This window comes from Poecilia reticulata, chromosome 19 (assembly GCF_904066995.2).
Source record: "Poecilia reticulata chromosome 19, P_reticulata-male-v2, whole genome shotgun sequence".
NCBI lineage: Eukaryota > Metazoa > Chordata > Actinopteri > Cyprinodontiformes > Poeciliidae > Poecilia > Poecilia reticulata.
The window spans coordinates 24,395,175-24,416,451 of record NC_088848.1 but is presented as its reverse complement, the minus strand read 5'-3'; the positions used below and the strand labels follow the sequence as shown (position 1 = coordinate 24,416,451).

The 21,277-nt window shown below is 40.1% G+C and overlaps 1 long non-coding RNA gene across 10 annotated transcripts in view; it reads right to left on the bottom strand.

Annotated features, from left to right (window-relative positions):
• Window positions 1-221: 221 nt before the first annotated feature.
• LOC103460809 (uncharacterized) overlaps window positions 222-21,277 on the bottom strand; it is a 61,334-nt gene continuing 40,278 nt past the window's right edge. For 2 of the 10 annotated variants that reach the window (XR_014084995.1, XR_014084997.1), the window contains exons 2-4: window positions 6,679-8,909; window positions 5,828-6,022; window positions 222-5,598 (exon numbers count right to left, since the gene is read on the bottom strand). This is a non-coding gene — a long non-coding RNA (uncharacterized LOC103460809). Of the gene's footprint in view, window positions 5,750-5,827; window positions 6,023-6,678; window positions 8,910-21,277 lie in introns of all 10 variants that reach the window. The other 8 variants (XR_014085002.1, XR_014085001.1, XR_014085003.1 and 5 more) reach the window with 8 other exon arrangements.

Here is a 21,277-nt window from a genome sequence, read left to right as displayed (position 1 = left end):
GGGGTACGCAGTACCCTGCCGTACCCTCCTACTTGCACCCCTGCTCTTGCCTTTAACATACAACTCTGGAATCAGAAAGTAAATTGGTGAGAGCAGTAAACTGTTTTCTTTCATAGAAAAGAAGAAAAAAAAGAATAGTTACAGTAATAATAATCTATTCTTCTCAACAAAAAGCAGCAGATTTATTAAAACAAGATAATGTCTGGTCCTCCAAGGCTTGACTATGTTGGAACTGTTGCACACATTTGTTTGTCAGAGATATGGAGTCTGAGAACAAAATTTCATGTCTGTCCAAGTGGGAGGGGCTGATAGGAAATAAATTTGCACAAGATTTTCCTATTTGTCTGATTCCATCAAAACTGCCTATTGCTGTGAAAACCGGAGGTTACAAATCCCAAATAACCAAAATGAATTTGGTAAATGTCTTTGCCCATGTTTCTGTGCTATTCTGAAACATCATGATGAGCTATCACCAGGTTGGGTCGTCTGCTGGAGGCCTGGGAGATTTGAGCTGTTCCTAGTTTCTTCAGGCATGTGATGAATGGAGTCTCTTCTCCTTCCCTGAGTCCTGTCCTCTTTAGTCATAGATAGAATTAGGTCGTCTCAGTCACTTCAGCTATTTGTGGCTCATCACATGAAGATGCTTTTCCTCTTATGATGGTTTCAAGCAGCCGCGGACCCTTCTTCTGATGGTTTCCTAATATTCTTAAATAGTCCACTCAGTCATTTAAAAATAATAGGTTATTGTTTTCCCCAAACTAAGGTCTTCCCAGCACCAGTATGCATGCAATTTGATATATTTGTTACAGATTGGAGCCACAGATCAGTGTGCTCTCTGGGAGTACTCTCAGATGAAAAGCTGTTTTCTTCTCCTTTTTTTCCGCAAAGATGGCATGAGTCAGAAGCATCAACAGGGTTTTGAATTTTGTTTTAGGCTCTAGGAACTGAATATCCTCTTAGACTCCAGTTGTCTGAGTTCCTTGATGAAGAACAGAGTTGGCATTATTCTCAATGAAGGCTTGATATTGTGAGAGTACAGGGGACAGTAAATGAAAGAGTTCTCATGTTCTCAATGCAAAATATTGCAGGCTCTGATGAAAGAAAACAGGCTGCTTATTGACTGGACACAAAGGACACAAAGTGAAACACAGCAGCCCTTATCATTGTCTCATTGTCCTAGTATGCTAATTTCAAAAGAATAAGGAATGTACCATGAATAAGAATATTTGTGTGTGTGTTTATACCATGCAAAAAGTAGCCAAAGGGACAATCACTCTCTCCATTCAGAGGTTCTTGGCTGTAGCTCTGACAACTGCTAGATGAAGCCTGTTTGACTTCTCTGCAATGCCAGTCATGCATATTTTAAACCGAAGGGGAATAATATTGGCTTTATAGGAACGAGCATCAGATGCAAATATGATCTCTGACTGAATGGGTCCTTTACAACATTGTCCTCCATGGCGGCTTAACTCTAACAATATTGTTTAACTGCAACCTAAATTGTGATTGTCCCTGCAAAAGCTGTGCAGAAACTGTAAAGAGCATATTTCTGTCTAGTTAAAGTATCTTTTGTATTTTTATGTCTCCTCCCCACTGATTCAAAAACAAGACCTGGTAAAGAGCTGGAGCTTTAGGAAACTGTTGAAGAACTGAAAATAATTATGTAACTTCAATATTCCCTATTAGCAACCAAAATGGAGAAAATGTAACTTTTGGGTAAATTCATACTGCCGTGGCCACTCCTGTAGTTAAAGCAATCCAGTCTCATTGTCTGTAAAATTTAATTATTCTCTATAAAACCTCTAAATGACACTTTCAGGTAATTTCATTCAGGTAATTTTCCTCAAAGTTTAGTAATGACTAAAACAAACATATCAATGGGAAATAACAGAGATGTCTTTTAAAATGAAGTATAATTGCTCTTTGATTTCAAAAGTAGCAAATAAGTGACAGCAACAAGATTTAAATTGAGCAATCAAAAATTCACAAAAAATGACAAAGTGGGGGGAAATCAAACCTTTAAGTACGTTAATTTATTTCACTTTGGCAGAACATGCCAATCATGGCTGATTGGCATGTTCTGCTACTTATTAAAAGCAAATAAAATATTCTGTAAATATGAACAAAGAAAAAAAAATCAACCACTGCTTTAAAGGTTTTGAGACCAGCATTCTTAGTTTTATAATAACTATTCCTTAGGGACCCAAATTTGGGGGCAACAGACTCTGCAGGAGTCTCTTGGGGGCTCCAAGAGACTCTGCAGGTCAAGGATTAAATTGAATACACAGCCATTAGCAAAGGTTTGGTTAACCTTTGCTTTGTGAACAATAAAGTTAACAATATGTGAAATGTACTTCTAGCGTAGTTAGCACTGATTACATGTTTGATTGCTGATAGTTTCTAATATTTCTTGATTACTAATAATAACTAATATTTATTTTATCCATAAAGACAAGAATATGTAAGAAAATCCACTGAACTGTAAAACTTTGGTTCCAGGGATTGGTGCTTTTTTTAAATTTATTTACAACCAGCAATATCTGGAGCATCAACATCTCAGTAGTCAACTGGCAACTGGAATTTGAATTCAGTTTCTTCCAACACATGTTGAAGTGTCCTTGGGCAATATAATGACTCCTGGATAACCTCAAAACAAGCTGACACCATGTATCGTTGAATTAATGTGTGAATATTTGCGAGTGTAGATGGGGTAAATGCGTCCAGGGTTCTGCCATTGGAGGTATTGGAGTGCAGATTGACTGAATTGACTGAAAAACTGCTTTTAGTGTTTGCTATGACTATAAAAGTACAATGTAAGTTCAGTCAATTAAGCGTTCATTCAGGCAATAAACTGATCATCATTAACAGCATTTCTTTTGGCTTCAGTATCAGTCCACTGTGGGCAAAAAGAAGGACTGAACAAAGGTTCAGTTCATTTACTGCATCTGTCTAACCCTATGATTCCTAATAAGATTAAATGAGATTACCTCATGTCTCATCTGATGAAGACAGGTCTCTAAGCAACACACTGTGCATGTCAACCAATCTGAAGACTGTGTGTGTGTGTGTATGCATGCGTGCACTGCCCTCATTATCTCTGGAGAGGATATCACTTTCTTTGTGTCATCTCGCTCATCACGCAGGAAGCATCATACATAATGCAACATGCACACAAATGCACTCGGCTACTCACACCAAAAAGGGAGGGAAAAATAAAAGGAGCTACTCAAATTTGAACCTACACACAACCCAGCCAACTTCTAACATGTGATCAGTACAGTACATTTGGGTTTGTGATGCTGGTGACCAGTGTTGTAGTACTTGAGGTCAGTCTTGGTCTCGAGACCATTCTCGTCTCGGACTCGACCGCATTTGGTCTCGGTCTTGTCTCGGTCTCGGGTGCTGAGGAATCGGTATTTTATTTCAAGACCAGTCAAGACCGCAAATGTAAAAATATCACTAAGCGTACAGCATACTGTCCATTCCTAATAAGATTTGTTAACATCTTTGTTTTCAGTGGATGCAAAAAGCACCAATTAAAAACCAAGCAATTGCGTGTTTCTGTTACTCCCTTCTCCCCCTCCCCACCTTTCACTCGCACACGGCGCTCTGAGACATGCGCAGTGTTTTTCTCTCAGCGGCAGATGTCTGTCTAATGGTCAGTAATAGAACAGCGCTGCATAAATCATAAGAAATCCGATGGCCACAGCTAACTCAGCAGCACTTCGCTTTCACAGACGGTGGGGACTACGTCTAACTAGACACATAAGCATTTGTGATGAAAAAAAACACTCACTGCGCTGAATTATTGTGCAGAGGTGTTGACTGACTTGTCGCAAATATGGGACAACGCTGTATCCAAAAGTCTGCAATATAGTGACGTGACATTCAGGAACAGTCCGATTTTTCTGAACGGCTCTTTACTTAGAAAATAGGACTGGAGTGCCACTGAACACTGTTGTTCTATCAGATTACCATACGCTGTCAGAATAGCATACATGCAGTGAGTATCATGCCTGCGCATTAATAAGTCAGACCGTCAGAGGAGTTGTCAGTTCACCATACACAACAAGTTATGATGAAAATAAGTCATTAAATTGTTTTCAATGATAACTGTATAGATATACATGTGTTGTCATGGTTTCAATGTGTATTTAAAGCAAGGTCTGGCTGCAGCTGCAGTCAACTACAACACACGCCCGTGTAAAACTCATTAACCTACTTAACTGCCAAGTCAGGATGCCATACAAATGTTGATAAAGTGTATGATGATCTACGTCATGATTCTATGATGCTAATTAAATAAAATTATTTGGTGATGACTGACGGACATAGCCATGAGTTCGTGTTAAGCGTATGGCAATCTGACAGCGTATGGCAACCTGACAGAACATCGTTCTTTGTTTTTGTAATGTTCTGCGTACACTGCAGTAGCTATGAGGATTTTATTTAATTATGTACATTGATATTTTTTTAATTAACAAATAAACAAAACACAAGAACAAAAGATTACGCAGAGCATGCACATTACTCTTTCATTGTTTTCGTTCAAAGTGACAGCTGTAATGTGTGCCATGGTGTCAGACTACCTGGCTTCATGTAGCGGGAGAGAGGGTGAGAACAGTCATGGTGAGCCTCTTATGGTTGGTTACTTCTTGCTTGTTGCTCCTTGGTGAGGGTTCATAGTTGAGCATTATTTACCGTCAGGGCATTGCCTCAATTGCTATGTTTAATGGTGCAGAGAGAGAATGGTGCAGAGAGAGAATGGTGCTATGTTTAATGGTTTTGTTATCTTTTTAGGGATGGCACGAGACCACCGCGGATTGTAGCACAGAGATGGAAGATTTAATATTGGTAAAATTTATTAAGTAATATCTAAGTGTTTTTATGGGAATAGGGATCTTTTAGATCAATTTGAAAAGTAATTTTGATCATATTTCACATTTTATTGTATCACGTAGAGCAGGGCGCTGGTCTTGGTCTTGACTCGGTCTCGACTTCCCTCAGTCTTGGTCTTGACCACAACACTGCTGGTAACTCAAAACCTGGACGACATTAATGGTTTGATCTTGGAGACGTGGAAGGTGGGGTGTACACGCAATGAAGGCGGCAGTTTGAGACGCACAGCTACAGGGTTAACAACCTTGGCAACAGGAAATGGGCCCACAAAACGGGGTGCCAACTTGCGGTTCTCTACCTTGATGGGCAGATCCTTGGTGGATAACCACACCTTCTGACTGACCAGTTATCTAGGGGCTTGGGATCTGTGGCGATTGGCATTCCGGGTATAAACAGCAGAGGTCTTGCAGAGTGTAGCTCTGGCCCTTCTCCAGACTCTGAGACAGCGACGCGTTGATAAATGGGCAGCAGGAACCTGGGCGGCTCCCTCCTGAACAGAGAGAATGGGCGGCTGATAGCCATAAATAACATGAAATGGTGAAAGGCCCGTGGCGCTTGATGGTAATCCATTGATGGCATACTCTACCCAAGGTAAGTTCTGGGACCAGTGACTAGGAGCATCCATGCAAAGGATGCGCAACTTGGACTCAACCTCCTGATTCATCCTCTCCATCTGGCCATCCATCCGAGGGTGAAAGCCTGAAAAGAGACTGACATCAATGCCAAGAAGGGTGCAAAACTCACCCCAAAAAACGGGAAATGAATTGTGGTCCTCTGTCAGACACGATGTTGCGGGGAATGCCATGAAGTCTGAACACCTCTCGAGCCATCACCTTAGCGAGATCAGGTGCTGAAGGTAAGTTGTGTAAAGGAATGAGGTGGGTCATCTTGGAGAACCTGTCAACCACAGTGAGGAGTACTGTGTTACCTTGAGAGGGAGGTAGGCCGGTGACAAAATCCATCGAGATGTGGGACCAAGGTCGATGTGGAATCGGCAGAGGCCTCAGTAGACCGAGTGGGGGCGTCTGGAGGGCTTTACTCTGGAGCAGGTGACACAAACTCCTGTGTGTCCTTTCTCAGAGTGGGCCACCAGAATCCTGACTGGACCACTGCTTAGTTATACCTGGATGACAGTAAAGTTTAGAGCCATGACAGAACTGAAGGACCTTAGAAACCATTTCTTCAGGAACAAACAGAAGACCCTTAGGACATTGAGCTGGAGGTGGTTGTTTAAGATGACTCCTCTTAAGCAAGGTCTCTATTCTGATTAGAGCTAACCTGGTCTTGGAGGGAAGGATGTAGTCATGGTCAACAGAATTAGAAGAACAGACAGAAAGTTGATGAAGTCTTGAAAGGGCATCTGGTTTGACGTTTTTGCTACCAGGTCGATAGGCAGGGTGAAGTCAAATCTGCTAAAAAAAATAGTGCCCATCTAGACTGTCGTGGGTTCAGTCTCTTGGCAGACTTAAGGTATTCCAAGTTCTTATGGTCTGTCCACACAGTAAAATGAAGTGTGGACCCCTCCAGCCAGTGCCTCATTCCTCCAATTTGATAGTTTAATAGCGAACAGCTCTCCGTTTCCAACGTTGTAGTTTCTCTCAGAGGCAGAGAGCCGGAGAGAAAAAAAGGCACAAGGATGTAACCTGGCATCATCTGCAAACTGTTGAGACAGAACTGCACCAACCCCAGTGTCCGAGGCATCAACCTCCACCACAAAAGGGTTAGACAGATCAGGAAAATGCAGAATGGGAGCTGAAGTGAAGAGACGTTTCAGCTTACCAAAAGCATGTTTTGCCTCTGGCGACCACTTGAACCGAGTCTTGGTTGAAGTGAGTTGATGAAGAGGGGCAGCCACTGAGCTTTAACCCTTGATAAAGCGATGATAAAAATAGGCAAACCCAAGAAACCGTTGAAGCTCCTTCACACTGGATGGTTCGGGCCACTCCAAGATGGCTGCCACCTTTGATGGATCCATGGAAATCCTGCCAGAGCAATGATAAAACCCAAAAAGGTTACAGACTGCTTTGAGGGAATCGGAAATATATTCCTCCATAGCCTCTCTTTCAGGACCAGAAATGGAATACAATCTGCCCCTAGGTGGGGTGGTCCCAGGGCGGAGGTCAATGGCACAGTCGTACTCTCTGTGGGGAGGCAGAGAAGTGGCCTTAGATTTGTTAAATACCTCACACAGATTATGATAAACCTTAGACAAATCTGGATAGTCATTGTTAACTTCGCAGGGCGATGTCATGATGGGGGCTTCCTTCAGACAAGAAGTGGAGCAAGATGAACCTCACCAGTGAGCCAATTGATGACTGGACTGTGTTTTATTAGCCACGGGCGTCCTAGAATCACAGGAATCTCAGGAGACCTGGTCAGCAGAAACGTGATCCCGTCGTGGTGGTTTCCTGAAATCAGTACAGACACAGGCTTAGTGCAGTGAGTTATTTGATCAATGAGATGCCCATCAATAGCAAAAATATCACGTGGTTCATCTAGAAGTTCCAACTCCAAGGCGAGCATATGAGCTAGGCCAACATCAATAAAGTCAGCATCAGCCCCAGAATCAATGAAAACAGGAACCACCCTCCCCTCAGGAGAGTCAGGAAATCTGATGGTGCACTGATTGTGTGGAGGGTTCTGAGATCTGAGGATAGGGCTCAGCAAAGACCCCCCAAGCTTTACTGAACCTGTCCTTTTGATGGACAGTTAAGAGTGCGATGGTTTCTTTCTCCACAGTAGAAACACAGGTGATTTCTGAACCTCCTCTCCCTCTCTTCAGCAGAGAGCTTGGTCCTACCCAACTGAATGGGCTCCTCAGTGCCATCAGGGGGGGTTGTGGAGACTTGTGGCATGCTGCAAGGACTGACCTGGACAGTTGAGACCCTTCTTTGATAATTATATGAAGACCTCTCCCTCTTACGTTCACGAAGGCGTTGGTCAATCCGTGTGGCAAGCCTTTCTAAGGACTTGAGGGTCTTGGGAGGGTCACGGGTAGCAATCTCATCCTTGATTTCATCTGACAGGCCCTGGTAAAAACCATCAAACAGGGCCTCATTATTCCAAAGACAACTGGACTTCAAGGCATGGAAATTGATTATGTAGTCAGTAACAGGTCGAGAGCCCTGTTTGAGAGAAAACAGTCTCCTGGCAGCCTCCCTCTCAGGACGGACTGGATCAAAAACCCTCTTCATTTCATCAGAAAAATCAAAAAATGAGTCACAGCTGTTGGCATCATTCTCCCACTCAGAAGTTCCCCACTGCTTAGCCTTATCAGATAGCAGAGAGATGGTGTAGGCCACCTTGGCTCACTCAGAACGGAAGGCAGAGGGCTGGAGTTCAAAAAGCAGAGAACACTGGGTTAAAAAAGGTCTGCACTGTTCGGGATCCCCATCGAAACGCTCTGGGGGGGGGGAATCCTAGGTTCGTTGTTACCGTTAACTGAGGGAGTGACAGCTAGAGGACGTGGTGGTGCAACGGAGGGTCTAGCTTGGGCTTGAAAATTCCTTAGAGACGAAAGTCCCTGTAAAAGCTCCTGGACACTTCTTTCTAGGCCAGTAATGGCCCCCTCCACCTTAGAACACCAATCAGGATTTGGCTGTGGGTTCATTCTGGCGAGATCGTACTGTAATGTACTAGCGAAATCAGCCAGAACCCAAAACGCAGCCAAGACAAGTGTTCAGTAGACAAAAGTTTATTACAAAATAAGGGTGAAGAAGGGGCTCCACAGGGCGAGGTCACACTGGTGAATTAGGAATGGGGGAACCATAGGGGTTGGGAAGCCTTGGGGAGGGTAGGGTGAGTGGGCCGTGGGGGCTGTGGGGACAACCAGATGACAGGGACAAATTCCACAAACCAGAGACTAAGTCGTTGAACAATCCAGGGTCATGCACGGGGGCTTCTCAGGCAATGTAAATCCAACAGACAGAAAACTGGAGGCAGGGTCAGAGGCAGGCAGGGTTCAACAACAGGTCAAAAATCTTCCCACAGCAGAGGAAAAAGGCCAAAATCTGTGGTAAAAAAAAACAGACAGGATCAGAAAACCAGGAGACTCATTTGAACAAGGAACAGGGCTTGAAAGCTGTGACTGTGGCAACAGACGATCTAGCACTGAGTGACGAGCAGCTGTTTAAATAGGGAGCAGCAGGTGAGGGTAATGAGTAATCAGCACAGTCAGAGTAGAGCTGAAGGGCTAAAATCGTGACAGTAAAACTAACTATGACTCAGATTATAACGTCATATTAACAGGACTAATGTCAATGTCAATCTATTTATAAATCACTTTAAAAACAGTGCTGTACAGTATTCATAAATCCACAGATAAAAACACATAAGAATAAAAAGACAAATTAAAACAGACAGGCAATTATATTTCAATGCCAGGCCTTATGGAAATGCCAAAGAATAAAAATGAGTTTTAAGGAATGAATTAAAGTGTTCAAGACCACGGGCAGCAGATCTACTATTGAGAGGGAAGTTGCTCTGCAGATTAGGGGCAGTGACAGCCCAGTCTCCTCTGCTTTTCAGCAGTATTTATATTTTTACCTATGAATATATTTATTTGGATTCCAGCCATCATATTTACCCTCTTATCTTTTTTTTTTTAATTTCTCAACCTTAAGTATGCAAATATGACAAATAATGTCTTGGAAATGTAAAGATGCTAAGGTGCAGGCTCCCAGTTGCAACATTTTTTTTTAATTACATTTTTAATCGACCTGACCTAGAACTTTGTCATCACCATCTGACAAAAGTAAATATAAAATAATTTTTAATCTATTAGTGATATTTTTACTTATTTTACAGACAAATGCTTCTCAAGCAACAAAATAAATATTATTTAAAACAAAAAACAACAAAAAGTCCATCTGACGGAGTTGACAGTGCATGACGGAGTTGACACAGAACTGAAGGTGGTGACAAACTAGTGAGTAAAATGAAAAACCTGGTACATGTGAAGTAATGCAATTTATGTAAAATACATTAAAATGAATTAATTGCACATTTAAGTGAGATTTGACAACAATTTCACTGAAATAGTCACAAAAACTCTGATGGAGTTGACATCTGACGGAGATGACGAAATGCCAAACTACCTCAATTTATATGATGTTATTCTGAAGGAGGCCATATTGTGGCTAATCAGGTCCATGAAATCTTTACAGTAAACTAAAATTAAGCTTTTATTTCACAAAATTTCATCAAAGTTTTGTAAATTGTCAGTTATGGTGTTGACACATCATGGCTGTGACAAACAACTTAGGAATAAAAAGAAGAAAAAAACTAAAGAATAACATAAGCTAACCAGAGCTAACTAGCCCTTTTAGCAAAGGAAGTGGTCACGGGGTCCTCAGAAGTTCTGGTGTCCCCCAATAATGCCTGATTTTTTTTTACATTCTTTTCATTTCTGACAAAAACTAGGGACAGTTTTCAATGGAGTTGGAAAATATATATAAAATTGATTTTTAATTAAATTTATTGATACTTTTATAATTATTTATATGACCACTTAAACTTAATTGTCATAATATATAATTTTTGTATTTCTTTAATTGTTTTAAACTATTATAATGTATTGAGTTCTGCTCCAGGACAAGGAATTTTACAGGCATCATCCACCGACTACAGTGTTTAAAATAAAAAAAATATTCAGCAAACATCAGGAAAATATACATCGTTGTGCTCACATGACCCAGGTTAGTTTAGTCAGATATTTGAAAAAATTATATTTTGTGTATATTTTATTCAAATTTTGTGCTTTATCAATAGGACCTGTTTTGTCCCTATTCTCAAGAATCACATGTTTCTGAAATTCTTAATATAAAACACAAAAGATTTAAATGTATATAAAAAAAATAACTTAAAAATGGGTAAAAATCTGATCCTGTCATCATTGATTAATTTAGGTTTTGACCAATATGTGCATTAAGTTCCTGGTGAGCAACTCTCCGTGGATCTAGACCAAAACAATGCTTAGTATTTTATGTTGTTTTATGATGTTTTCAGAGATGTCTGTATCATTTCGGATCTGAAGTGAATATCTGAATTTAATTATTTTACATTTTATTCTTCCAGTGGTATGAACAAATTTTCACTTGAACTACATGTTTGCAAAGCTTTAAAGAAAATTCTAACAAAATTATAATGATTGGGGACAATCATATCAAATATTTAAGCAACATTGAAGTAAACCCTGTCTATCCGGTATGGACAAAGTTTACCACAGGAGTGGGACACATCATTATCTGTATCTGCTGGGAAGAATCTCATCAACAGGTTGAACTCAGCTACTCAGGTGATGAACCAATCAGAATAGGCCATCTTCCATTGTGACAGTGATCTGCAGATAAGAGATGATCAATTCTCAATTTTCCAGTGAAATTTAATAAAACTAAGAACTCACTACTGTCAGTCTACGAACAAATAAACCATCAACCTTTTTGTTGTGCATTTGAAGTTTGATATTTTTTTAGTTTGTTTTTTAAAAGTTAAGGATAGGGTTAAGGTCAAAAATACTATACTTATCCCAAAAAGAAATTAAGGTTGTTGTAACTCGTATCATCCAACCCTTTTGTTGTGGATGATGATCCTTCCTGCGAAGGATCTAATTGTCCTGTTAGGTCGATATCGAAGGACAGAGACAATATTCCATAGTAGCATGTTCTGGATTACTCACAGCAAATTCAAAAGTGTTAAATGTTTTGGTGTTGGTAGATTTCATGCAGAAGCAGTTAATTTTACTCTAATAGAGTCACATTCTGTTTATGTAACTCTGGGGTGTAAATTATTAGCAGTTAAAATCCAGTGTTTCCGTATCAAATCTAGAGGTGTTAAAATAAAATCAATAACTCTTGACTTCTTAACTCTGAACTCCTACAGCAGCAACAACACTGAAGGAGGTAATTCACTGACTCCGCCCCCCGAATCACAGATTCCCACCGAAGCGAAGCGACAGAAGCCAAGTCATTTCAGGACTATTTACGTTCCACATGTCTGAGTTATTTACTGTAAGTCATTTTTTTCTGAGATGGTTTATAACTATTATTTTGAGTTGAGCTCAACCTGTATGATAGACGTCATGTTCGCCACGCGGCTCGGTGTTAGGATATTTAGCTTAGCATGCCGAATGTTAGCGGAGTATAAGTGTTGAAAAAAATCGAGCCGGTGAACAGTCAATCAAATTCTTGGCTAAATTGAACAGATCTTTTTTATGTTGAGAGCATTATTTCCGCTGTTGTGTCTTCTTACGTTTTACAGCATGTTTTAATCCTTTTATTGCCTTTTTGTATATATTAGAACCAGTCTGGTTGAGGATGAATCGCCAGTCATCAGCCTAACCTCCCCCTCCTGACCCCTCCATGGATTCTTCGATGATTCAAGCTCCAAAAATGATTATGCACTGTATTTTCCGCACTATAAGGCGCATAGAATTGACTCTTCAGTTTGCTCCGTACTCTATTATTACACATCCACATTTATAAAGAAATGGTCCCCGAGTACTTTATATATACTGTCGACCCCACTGTCGACAGTGTAGTAGTCGACCCCAGTTGTTGTTTCACTCACGGTGTTGGTGTTGCGATATTGTGCCCAACTGCTTTCTGGGCAACACAAGACCAACCTACACGCTGCCGCTGCAGTCTCTGTCTCTCTTTCCCCACCCCTCCCCCCTGGCTTTAAATGTATTATCGAACTTTATTAACAAACCAGCGTTCTGACAACTATCCCAGCATGCACCGCGCACTTCTTCTTCTACGGGGGAAAATGAAGTCGGCGGCTGCTTACCGCAGTTGCTAGACCTGTTGTGGCTCAATATTGGTCCATATATAAGACGCACCGGATTATAAGGCGCACTGTCGGCTTTTGAGGAAATTGAAGGTTTTTAGGTGCGCCATATAGTGCGGAAAATAAGGTAAGTTTTAATATCTCTGAAACTCTACATTTCTGTAATGGAGGCTTGCTGTTGGAGTTGTAGTAAAATTTATTCCTTCGTTCCACTTCTCATTGTTGTTTTTTGTTTGTTATGATCCAGAGACCGAAAAAATTCTGGCTTTTTGTGGTGCTAATGGAAAACCCTACGAAAAACATAAATTCCTAATTTTAGTTGCATTTTTCTGCGCTTAGTCTTATGCTTAGTAACTGAAGCCCCAATCCTTAGAAACAGCCATTACCTTGCCACTGACATCGGGAAATAAATACTCTGATGTTCATTATGCGTTGATTAAAACTTTACATTCACTTTCAGTCTTCTTAGAGTCGTGCCAGTCCTTAAAAACTACTCCAATTTCTCACAAACTTTCTTTACCTGAAAATATTCTGCTTTACTCAGGAAAGCTGGGCTGGAAGCCCAGCAATCCACCTGGAGGCTCATCACCCGAAAACGGAAAAACACTTGACACTCGTTTTCAAAATAAAAGCTGGTTTCAAAAATCAAAGCTACGATTGCAGCTAAATAAACGCCAAACATAAATTAACTAATATTTTACTCATAGGAAAATAGTTTCTTTATTTTTAAAGGTCCTGAAGTAGAACATTCATTTGAAAATATGTTCTTTACAATAAAATGTAGAAACTCAAAGAAACTTCCAAAGCAACACATAGCATGGCTCATACATCCATTAATTTTAATGATATAAAAATTATATATTTAAAGTTAAAATGTTATTGTACGACTGAAGCTGGCAAGGGGGAAAATGTGAGATGAAACCAAGCCAGAGCGATGCTGGTAATAGACCCTTTTCACATGACGTCAGACAACATCCGTTTTGACTCGATCCAGTGTATCTTTAGTTCTGGTGTGTGTAGTTAACGCTGTTTCAGGACTCTAAAGCAGCTGCCACAAATATGATTTGAAGATATATCACTATTTGCAAACCATTTTTCTTCATCAACATAATCTAAACTGGACAAATTCCTCGCTGATTGACACCAGTTTGACTACGAAGGTACATGTTTTGGTTTTTTTCTAGCTGTTAGTTGATATGCTAGGATAGCAATAGTAATTTGTTAGCTGGGTAACATTACGTAGCCTTTCTGTTTTGGAAATAGAACGTATTTAGGCTCTAATCTTTTTTTTTTTTGTATAGATATATTTATTCAGAAGGTCCAGCCATACAAAATCTACATCAAATGTACAATACTACCTTCTTTTTTTTGAGAAAACACTTAAAAAATAAAACCCACCCACCCCACCCACTCTCTCCATGTAACAACAGATACAGTAATATATTTAACACATCACATATTCTTGAAAGGCCAGAGTCAAGAGAAAAGAAATTTAACAAAAATATTGAATTTTTTTTTTTTTTTTTTTTTTTAAGGTAAGAATTGAAATAAGACAGTTAAGATCAATACAAATCAGTCTCTCAGATCTAATCTGGTTAGAAGGTCCAAGAAGGGAGTCCAAATCAGGTTGAACTTAACCAGTGTCCCCCTTATCGAGTGAAATTTTTTTCTGGAGTACAGAATGACAATAGTTCGTTGATCCAGTGTTTCTGGTTTAGAGGTTCCATAGCTTTCCAATTTTTAAGTATACGCCTTTTTGCTGCACATGATGCTAACAAAACAAAGTATTTCTTGCAAGGATATAATTTCAAGGACATAACATCTCCAAGTATCCAAATCCTGGGGTCAGCATCTAAAGAAAGCTCACAAACTGCTGATATTTGAATTACATTATTCCAGTAGGTCTGCAAGTGAATACAACTCCAAAGCATTTACACCTTTGACATTTGTCAGTGATGTTGGCATACAGTTTATTCAACCTATATGGGGTGTAATATATGCGGTGTAAAATATTAAATTGAATTTGTCTGTGTTTTGTTGATATTAATATTGTTTGAGATGAATTTGGTAATCTGCTCCAGTTTTTATCATCGTATTTGCAGTTTAAGTCTGACTCCCATTTAATTTTTTTTGTTCTCATAAGTTGGTGAATAATCAAGAACAATTTTGTAAACACAAGAAATAAGTCCTTTAGTGGTGGTACGTTTAGTATCTAATAAACATGTTTTAAGGAGAGTTTCCTCTGGTTTATTTGGAAATATCTCTGTTTGGCTCTTAATCCAATGTCTGATCTGCAAATATTTGAAATAATTGTGCCTATGCAAGTCATAAAATTCTGATAATTGACTAAAGCTGGCAAAGACATTGTTGGTATAAAGATCGCCAACTGATCTGATGCCTTTTCTGACCCAAGTTTGTAATATACCATCTGCTATAGGTTGGGGAATGCTAGGGTTACCTTTAAGTGGTGTGTTAACCAACAATTCTATGTTTAGATTTAAGAGGGCATGTAACTGAAGCCATGCATTATAGGTAGCTAAAATTAAAGGACTTGATGTGATTTTAGAGAGTTGCTTTTTAGAACCCAGGAAGGGGATAATTGATAATGATGCAGATTTTAGTTCTTGTTGTTCTATCGGGACCCACTTCACATCGTTACCATTTCAATGAATCCACATCCATATAATACGGAACTGGGAAGCCAAATAATACATTCTGAAATTTGGAAGACTTAATCCGCCTTTGCGTTTACACGACAACGATCCAATAAAAACGGCACTTTTGTTCCGTTTTTGTTGGATCGTTTACACGATAACGTTCTAATTACGATCTGTTTTTACACAGTAACGGTACACATCGAAAACGTGTAATGCTCTCGCTGCGCCTAGTTGGTGCTAGGTTCTTTGAAGCTTTGAAAGTGCACATGTTTTTTAAAAAAAGTTGTACTTGAAGGCATGTGGATTTGCGTGAGAAAACACGCACTGTGTGCGTCTGATTAGGGCGCATGCAGTTGGAAAAAGCGGGATAACTTTGCTGAAACACCTAGTTTGAGCTTTCACGGTGTTTGTAGCGAGCCCCGGACTGGAAGCTGTTTATTGTTTTTACCTTGGAATGGCCAACAGTCTGTTATTCCTATATCAATTTGATAAAATAGGAGTTCCCGCACGTCCCATATCGGTGTCCTGTTACCTTTTTCAGCAGTTAAAACAGTTTAATCCGTTGCTAAAAAGTCGTAACTTGTTTTTCCGAGCCACCTTCCATCGCAACATGAAAGCTGAGACGCTCGCACTGGGTTTACGCTGTGAGGCAGCGAAGGAGACCTGCTGCTGTGCAGGTGTGTGTTAGAATCATGGCAGCAAAACATAAACTGCACAGTTTTTTCCCCGAACTAACCGACTGAGTTGAGTAAAGCTGTTGGATGCAGGTGATGATAGCTAAAAGATGACTAGCTAATATCAATACAGCACGTTAAGCTTGTTAACAAGTAGCCTGTATGCTACTGATGTTGTTGTCTATGTTCAGCAACGTAGATTAATTTTGTCCCCCCAAAATAAGTCGATGCCCCTCCTGTTAAACTCGTCTGGAGCCGGGGCTGGTCCTGGTCCGTAGTTCTCTAGATCAGTGTTTTTCAACCTTTTTTGAGTCAAGGTACACTGTTTTAATTGAAAAAATCCCGAGGCACACCACCAACTAAAAATGGAAATAAAGATACTCTGTAGCTGCCTATATATAGTCATTCTTATCAAAGTCTCTTGAATAGGAATCAAATAAACACAAAAATGTATTATCACATTTTACATTTCTTATTTCAAATTGCACTTAACATGTCCACTTCAAAAATACACCTGAACAGTGCCACAACACTGTGGTGTTAAATTTAAAGAAGCTGTAGAAAACTTCAAAGTGTTTTAGAAACTAATCCACAAGCATCTTACAGCCAGAATACAGAAAATAATTCTTATTCTGAAAGACGCAATAATATTTGGGAAACATTTCACTTCATATTCACTGTTACAATATGAAGAGTTGCAGGTACAAAATGTCAATATCTGTATATTTTACCCACCTAGTGTGAAACGTGCATGTTTGGATGAAAACAGATCTGATTTCCTGGCAGAAATGGAAGAAAGACAAAGCTCTTCCTCAACAGCTCTCAGTTTCTGCTTTTAGTTTTTATAGTAGCCAGGCTTGAGAAGCTCACTTCACACAGACATGTTGTGGGAAATGGACTCATGTTCTTTCCAACCCAACTACTGCTGAGCTTCACTGTCTTTTCCATCACTGTCATCACAGTCTTTCTAGATTCAGTGCTCTCACCGCTACCTGTAACATTCGTGCATCACTAATTCTCGTTTTAATGTAAAATGCTCTGTACCTACTGCCATCTAGTGGTAAGAACATTACATGATTACGCCGCTGCTACTACTACAGCAGATACTCGAAGATGGCATTATTTGCAGACAATTCATTTTCAAAAAATCTTTTAAAACCAATTACCGTATTTTTCGGACTATAGAGCGCACCATACTAGCACCCTCAATTAAAAAAATAAAATAAAAACTGGAAGCTGCTCTCGGTTTTCCATTAGGACCCAGCAGAATGCCTCGTCCTAATAAATCTGCTGGACGCAGCACTCCGTCTCCAAAGCCGAACCATGGTTTCGTTCACACCGAGCTTAATTGCAGCGGCTCTATTTCCCTCCTGTAGAGCCAGATCGACAACCCTCAACTTAAAAGCTGCATGATACGAGTTTGAAAACATTTCTCCGTCTTGCCTGCTGCTAGCATGTGGTTGTTCTAAATGAAAATTAGCCATTCTTCTTTGATTTACAATTTTGACTTCTAATAATTCACTTCCTGCTAGAGAGCCCCCTGGTGGTTGAAGAAAAATCCACAGAAAAGCCACAGCGGGCTACAATCCGCATGGTTCAAAGTTAAGGAAAAAAGTAGCAGCTTTTAGTCCGGAAAATACGGTACCGTAGTGAAATTGAATAATTTCCACGGCACACCTGACGACACACTAGTGTGCCGCGGAACAGTGGTTGAAAAACACTGCTCTAGATAAGAGCGCTGAATAAGCAGCCGTGTATTTTGCCACCTGGGCGGTGCGGAGCGGTGAAGAGACACTAAGGGAACTGTATCTGATGGGGAAACAGTAACACCAGCATTGTGAGTAGTTTCTTCTTCTGTGGATTGTAGGAAGCAGCTATGTTTTGCGTCATACTATGCATGAGCTGGGGATTCTCTGGAAGAAAAGATCCGTTTTCTAGGTTTACACGACAACGGAAAACGGTACGTTTCAGAAATATCGCACTCTGGAACCCGTTTTCAATCTGTGCCGTTGTTAGAGAAAACATTCGGTGGTTTCGTGTAAATGCACACTACAAACGCAACAAAACTCTCCCGTTTTCCCCCGAAATCGTTGTCGTGTAAACGGGGCCTAAGCATAAGGAGCCTGTAAAGTGAGAAGCTTAACTCTTGGAATCTTCTTTTGCCATAAAAATAGACCTTGCTTTATCCAAATTGAAATAAATAAATTTAGGTAATATAGCCATTTTAATTGTGTTAACTCTGCCAATCAAAGATAGTGGGAGATCAATCCATCGTTCCAGTTCTGCTTTAGTTTTATTAATGACGTGTAATTTGTTTGAAAAATCTGATCATAAGAGGAACTAATATTAATGCCAAGGTATGTAAAACCATCCGGGCACCATCTAAATGAATCAGGTAGCAATTGTGTCTCCTGCTCTGTCATATTTAGTGGAAACGCTTCACTCTTGGAATAATTGATTTTGTAGCCAGAAACTGCGCTGTATGACCCAAAGCATATCAGTAAAGGTGGAAAAGATTTAAATGGCTGAGAAATGAATACTAATAAATCATCCGCATATAGCGCAAGTTTATGTTCATCTGTACCTACCCTCACACCTGCAATAGATAAGTCAGAACGGATAGCAATTGCCAATGGTTCTATAGCAATGGAAAATAGGCTAGGAGAACTTGGGCAGCCATGTCTACAGCCTCGGGAGGGCGAGAAGGCGTCCGACAGAACACCATTAGTCAATATATGTGATCTGGGGTTATTAAAGAGTGTTCTTACATATCTAATAAAGGGTTCACCAAAATTCATAGCTCTCAGGGTCTCAAATAGAAAATCAGATTCGATTCTGTCAAACGCCTTCTCAGCATCCATAGAAAGTATTACCAGGGGGTACCTCTTTCTTTTAGCAATATCAATAACATGAAACAGCCTCCTAATATTGTCTGCTCCCTGTCTGTTCTTAACAAAATCTGTTTGGTCTGAATTACTAATTTTTGGTATTATTCTCTCCAATCGAGTTGCTATTATTTTAGACAGGATCTTATAATCGGCGTTGAGAAGGCTGAGGGGCCTATAGTTACCGCACTTTTGTCTATCCTTTCCAGGTTTGGGAAGTAATGTTATTGTTGCAAGTTCTAGGGATTGAGGAAATGCTGTCCTTTGGAATGCCTCTTTGATCATGTTTGTAATAGGAATAAATAATTTGCTTAAAAAGGTTTTGAAGTATTCAAATGAGAAGCCATCTGGACCTGGGGCTTTATTAGGGGCATGCCATAGCAATGCATAAGGAGAGCAGGTCAGTCACTGCCTCCATGCATTGCATGGCAGGCACCTATTGTTCTATACTCAATAGAACGCCTCTTTATTAGGGGCATGCCATAGCAATGCATAAGGAGAGCAGTCACTGCCTGCCATGCAATGGACGACAAATAGCCCTCTCGTACGCTTCAAACGGTTTTTGGATCGGCCTAACGGTTCCTGAACGGGAAGGGGTCGTTCAGACTGCTTTTTTCATTAAAAGTGACTGGGTGTTCTCAAAGTTGCATAAAGTGTCTCTCACACACACACACACAGCAGTTGGCAGAAGCTTGATCGCTATGGCAACTGCTGGTTTGGACTACAAGGTCTCTGTATTTCTAAACATGGCGAAACACCTTAATACAGAGGGCAGAGCAGAAGGTCAGAACTACAACATGGCGGATCATTCAGTTATTACAGAGGAGGGCTGAGCTGGAATGTAGAGCTACTTGCTGTTTTGGCCATTATATTGGTGGATTAACCAAACCACTGTTACACATTGGATTAGTGTGTCTATTTAAAATGAAGCTTACTGAAAATTTCAAAATAAAAGCCCTGACATTTTTCACATCAGGTTATTGCTCTTTTGGGCTTTATGGGACTGGTTTAAACAAACCAGAGTTGCACATTGAATTAGCGTGGTCATTAAAATGAAGCTTACTGATACTTTCAAAATAAAAGCCTGCATATTCCTCTCATGTCCGTGCACCGCCATAGGCGGTGCAATAATGGGTTGTTTTTTTTTTACCTTTTTTTTCTCAGTATATTAGCACAAAGAGTAGCACTTCACTGCCCCCTAGTGCATTGCCTTGCTCAGCACACACACAGCAGTTGTCTGAGGATTAATTACTATAGAAGAACTACAACATGGTAGAACTCTCAGATACCACATATTGGGGCTGAGCTGGCATTTAGAACTACTTGCTGTTTTGGGCATTATATAGCTGGAATGTGGCCATTAATCCAATGTGTAACTTTAATTAAACTTACTGAAAATTTCAAAATAAAAGCCTTGACATTTTTCACATCAGGTATTTCCTCTTTTGTGCTTTATGTGACTGGTTTAAACAAACTACTGTTACATTGAATTGGTGTGGTAGTTAAAATGAAGCTTACTGAAAGTTTCAAAATAAAAGTCTGCATATTCCTCTCGTGTTAGTGCACCGCCATAGGCGGTGCAATAATATTAGCCTTTTTTATGTTATTTATTTCTCAGGATAGTGAACTGCCTTGCGGAGCAAGGCAGTTCATTAGCATTTGTACAAAAGTTAGTCTTTGACTAATGCAACAGCACTTTTACCTAAAGTTAGCTATTAGCTAATTTTCTCATTGATTAGACATGTTTAGTATACTGAATGGAGTAGTAAAATTAAAACAACATGGTCCTGTTGCTCCACATGCTACTGCCAGCATTTAAGCTAAGATTAGCATATTGGCTAATTTTAGCTTATGCATCAATTTTAACATAATGAATGGTACAAGTACAGCTTAGTCAACATGCTTCTGCCTCTCCACAGGTTATTGACTACGTTGCAGCTTTCTTTAGCATTAATGCTAATTTTTAACATCATAACGCTGCGTCAAAGCCGACGGGCACACTTTGGCATGCCCCTTTAAAATTTCTGCAGGAATTTTCTAGTTAGGGGCATGCCATAGCAATGCATAAGGAGAGCAGTACTGACTTGCTTCGCAAGTCAGTACTGCCTCCATGCATTGCATGGCAGGCATCTATTGTTCTACACCTAATAGAATGTCTCTTTATTAGGGGCATGCCATAGCAATGCATAAGGAGAGCAGTACTGACTTGCGAAGCAAGTCAGTACTGCCTCCATGCATTGCATGGCAGGCACCTATTGTTCTACACCCAATAGAATGTCTGTATATTATTTATTATTCTTCCGTCACCGTTAATGCGGCTCGTACCGCTGCGTGCCCACCCACAAAAGTGGTATCAAATCGTGCGGCTCGATGCCGG